This window comes from Gossypium raimondii, chromosome 5, assembly GCF_025698545.1.
Source record: "Gossypium raimondii isolate GPD5lz chromosome 5, ASM2569854v1, whole genome shotgun sequence".
Classification (NCBI taxonomy): domain Eukaryota; kingdom Viridiplantae; phylum Streptophyta; class Magnoliopsida; order Malvales; family Malvaceae; genus Gossypium; species Gossypium raimondii.
The window spans coordinates 25977450-25982466 of NC_068569.1; the positions used below are offsets into that span (position 1 = coordinate 25977450).

The following is a 5017-nucleotide window of genomic DNA, read 5'->3' on the forward strand; positions in this document are numbered from 1 at the left end:
CCTTGTCTAAGGCAGCCTTTAAAAAAATTTGAGACGGAGCCGTCTATGGCAACCTTAAAAAGGTTGGGATAGAATCTTGTCTAAGGCAACCCTTAAAAAGGTTGGGATAGACCTTGTCTAAGGCAACCTTTAAAAAGGTTGAGATAGAGCCGTCTAATACAACCTTAGTAGAAGATCTTCTACTTCTCCCTTTGTTTTCCTCCTTCTCCATTTCTTTTAACGTACTATTTCTATGTTTTCCATTTGTTAAAACTAACCCACAAGCTCACCTCACTCAAAAAAATTAAATATTTTCCATTTCATTGCATCAATGTCTAATATAACATGCACATTTTGAGCATCCTTTGTCTTTTAAAGTCATCAAAGACTAAAATTTATCCAAAGACCAACTATCAAACCAACAATAAATGCACAAACTTATCAAAAGAAAACCACCTTAAGTCGGGAGTCATCTTTTTTTTTTTAAACCTAAATTTGGGTCGATATAAGTAGTTCTAGCTCTAACCCTTGGCAAACCATGCATATGGCTAACTTATTAGGCTTATATGTATATATTTTGACATCTTCTCAACTCATAAGAATTGTTATTTTTTTTCGTACATATAGATATCCAAAAAGAGGTTTTAAACATCTTGGTAGAGGAATGTCCTTTTTCTTTTTAAGGACACATTTCTACATATATGTTTTTTAAAATTAGATATTCGTATTATGTGATAATTTGTTTAATTTATTTTTAAAAATCGATACATTAATAATTCATAATATAAATAACTATATATTTATATTTATATTATGTTGTGTTAATATTTCTTATTATATCTTTCCAAAAAATTCTTATTATATAATTTTTTTATCTTATTTTAATTACTTTTCATATCATACACATCTGACATTTAGGGCTGTAAATGAACCGAATTTGAACAAACAAACCTCTGTTCATATATGTTTGTTTGTTTATTTTTGAGCTTGTTCGTGTTCAGTTTGTGTTCGTTAAGTATTTCAAATTTTTGTTCATGTTCGATTATTTAAAATTATGTGTGTTCATATTCGTTTGTTTAATGTTCATGAACATATAATTGAACATGTTCACGAACAATGTTAATAAATAATAAACAAACAAACAATTAATAAATAAATAAAACATACACACATATATTGGTTAGATAGAAAATAGTCAAATATAAATATTAATAATTATATTATAAATGAAAAAAATACAAACCAAGATAATTTTATTAATATATACTAATGGAATTTTTATAAGAAAATATAATTAATAAATAAACGAGCTTGTTGGTGGACATAAATGAACCAAACACACCTCTGTTCTTGTGTTTATTAAACGAACATAAAAGTTTTGTTCGATCATATATACTCATTTATTTAGCTTAATAAGCAAATATAAACGAAGAATTCATCCTATGACATTGCCCAACACGTTTGAAATGGTTTCAGTTTCTTGTGTTTTTAGGTGTCGCATCTTTAGATTTTATCCAAAAGACAAATATATGGGAAAAGATTTAACAGCACATAATAAATAACACATTACTTTTAATTGCATGTAAAGTGTCCAAAATTTGTGTTAAGCTGTAAAGAAAGATGGTGAAATAATGTCAAGATTGTGATTATCATTTTCATTTTGAATGAAAAGAGAGGTGCACTTTATACTTTTATTTCATCTCTATCCTAGACAGCTAATATATATAAATCATATACTAAAGCTAAGAATATACCTATTTTTTTTATATAATTAAATTATTTTTTAAATATTTTTTTTATCTTTCACCCCAAACTTGTAATATTTTACTTTTAACTCCTTATAATATCGAATTCCCATGGGCAGCCAATTTATTTGGGGAAATGCTTTAGTTGAAAGCAATTGAAAGTCCTTATATTCCCGATTAGCTACCAAACCTACCCCTTTTTATTTATTTTTATCAAATATACTCATTCTTTTCTAATTCATGGCATCATGCATGCATGCACCCGTTTATTCTTTTATATTCCTAACTTTTCATAATATTGACTATAATTACGTATGTTTGGATTAAAAGCAGAGGTGGAGGTTTAGCCCCCAAAATTTTAAGTTGAAAATTTTATCCTTTAAAGTTTTAAAAACTAATTAGACTTTTTTTAATCTTTTGAAAATTTTCATTATACATTTTCATTTTTTTAAATTTAATTAAACCCATTTAAAATATTTGAAACTTTTCATTAATCTCATAAAATTTTAAAATATTTTAATTAGACTCAATTTTTTAAATGATTCTCATTAAAACCCTAAAATTTTTAAAATTTTTCTAAACCTCTCAAATTTTAATCTTACGGTTCACCACAAAATCCAACCTTGAACTTTTTTTTCCTTAAAGAAAACAAATTATGAATGCAGCGGCAAAGACAAGGACCCTCCTAAAATTAAAATTTTTCATTTAGGTCTCTTTATAATTTATAAAATTTTAAATTAGCAATAGTGAGATTGTATTTTGCCCCAAAGTGATAAAAATTAGTTTAATTCTTTAAAAATTATTAAGATGTAGGCTATTGAAATGGTGAAATTGTATTTTTACTATCGTAAAATATACAATTTAATTTTGGCCCTCTAAAATAAAAAATTTCCCATTTAGGTCCCTTTATAATTTATAAAACTTTAAAATAGTAATGGTAAAATTGCACTTTGACCCCCAAAACGATAAAAGTTTAATTTAATCCTTTTAAAAAATATAAAGATATAAACCATTAAAATTATAAAATTATATTTTTATTATCCCTTCCAAAACAAATTATCTGGCTTGATCCATTGCCACCAGCTTATGACGAGGCCCGCACGAATCTTTTGAAGTAGAGGCAAGCATGCAATTAAACTTTACTCTCTTAAATATTAATAATTTAAACTAAATCACACAAAAAAGAATTATCAAAAATTTTGAAATCATTCCAAACTCGTATGACATGATTTCCAGCTTTGCCATTATTTAAAGTGATTATCCATTTGTCAACTGTTGGGTGATATGTTCGTAGTATCCTAGCTAGATTATTAATTACAATAACCGAAAAGAGAGAAGAAAAGAATTTGATTCTCCATTAGGATTTTGGAGGACATCAAACGAGTAAAATGGAATCTGGAAACAGTAACAATGGTGGCTTTACCGACAGTTTTATCGGGAATCAGATTCCAAGACAAAAATTTAGCAACACGTAAAGTTGTAGAATTGTCAAGAATCCGCCAACTAGGTTTACCCTTTTGTTTAAAATGAAAAAAAACTCACGCTTTAAATAACCAAATCCAGCGAAAGGAACTTCATCAGCTTGCACAACATTAACCATCATCAATACACTCAAATCTACCTCCAACTTCCTTCTTTGATTTCTTTTTTCTTTCTCTCATGGCTAAACAAAAAATCCCCGATCGAACAACCGAAGACAAATCTAAAGGTGAACCTCTCAATCTCACACATATCCATCAATTTTCTTGTCGTTTTATTGTTTCTCAATTGTCGATTATGATTGTTGTTGTTGTCCTTTTTTTCTATACTTAGATGAATTACCAGCATGTTGTCCTCCGGTGACCAAAGCTAAGAGCGGAGGCAGGAAGAGAAGCTGCCTTGAAGGATGGTAAGTCTTCTATAAATCATTGGACTTGTAGTAGTCCCTCAAAATTATCCTAAAAAAATATAATATTATGCTTTGGAATTTGTTTGCAGTCTCTTTGCTTTGTGCTGCTGCTGGTTATGGGAGGCATGCTGCGACCTGTAGGAATAATGGAGCAGTCTGATGGCAAAGAATCTTTAAACCCTAATTATGAAAATCACATATGAAACCTTTTATGTCTCTTTTTTTTGGTTTGTTTTTAATCTAATTGATCATTTTGTAATTTAAACAATACATACATATGGTACGTTATAGTTCCCTAAGTTTAAATCACATGTTTCATAATATACTTTCTTTTCTTTTTGATCCTTTCGACATACGTGAGTGATTATCAATAAAATTATACCATGTTTTGCTTGTAATTATCGAATTTGTCCGCTTGTGATCAAAGGAATTTTATTATGCCAAAAGGCTTTGATATATTTATTGGGTAAATGTTCATCAAACTATTAGAATATCATTTTTTGGTCCTGGGCGTTATAAATTGTTCAGAATTGTTAGTCATCATAGTTTTTGATGTTTTTTTTATTTCTATCACTTATCTTTTAAAAATTATGTTTTAGTCCTATATTTAACGATTTTAAAGTATTTGATGTAGTTTTTTTTTATGTTTTATCTTTATTTATGTTTGCGTTAGTGCTTTTCGGCATCTTTGCTATCCCCACATCCATTACAGGCCAGGGAATCTTTTGTTCTTAGTGTTTTCTAATATCAACAAATGCCGAAGCATCTAAAAATCATAGTTGAAATTAAATTGTATATTTTTATAATAGTAAAAATGTAAATTTTTATTTTAGTAGTCTACATCTGTATAATTTTTAAAAGGCCAAAGTGTAATTTTACCATTACTAATTTAAAATTTTATAAATTATAACGGGCCTAAATAAAAAAATTTCATTTTAGAGGGGTCGGCCGCAGTAAACGAAAAAACTAATCCACCATAGCATCAATAAGATGGTCTCATCCTCTCCTTCAAGAAGAAAATTCAATCCAGTGAATCTATCGCTCCCTCAATCATAAAACCAAACTCGCCCAAGCCACAACCTTCAACATAAATTGGAAACCTGCTACAGATGCAAATCCAGAAAACCAACCTTTGAAATGTGTTGATACAAGGCTTAACAGAGGAGTTTCGAAAGGAGGTTGTGTGCGATTAGTAGCGATGTTGGCTTGAAGAGTAGGCAAAGGCATAATAAGAGAGGTCATGAATTGGATGAGAGCTTCAAGGAAGTGGACAATGGGTGAATTGTTGTTTGGGTAGTGGGGGAAAAGGTTTGGTTTGAGGGAAGCTCAGCGTTGATGGGGTTGTTACTGGTCTCCAAAGCCGAGGAATTGACAGCGTTGGTGGAGTTGACGGGCTTTTGAGGGT

The 5017-nt window shown here is 29.4% G+C and overlaps 1 long non-coding RNA gene across 1 annotated transcript; it reads left to right on the forward strand.

Moving 5' to 3' along the window:
- Nucleotides 1–3266: 3266 nt before the first annotated feature.
- On the forward strand, nt 3267–4010 carry LOC105770479 (uncharacterized). The gene is made up of 3 exons (XR_001126216.2): nt 3267–3432; nt 3537–3612; nt 3702–4010. It is a non-coding gene; the product is annotated as an uncharacterized LOC105770479 (long non-coding RNA).
- The last annotated feature ends 1007 nt before the right edge of the window (nt 4011–5017 follow it).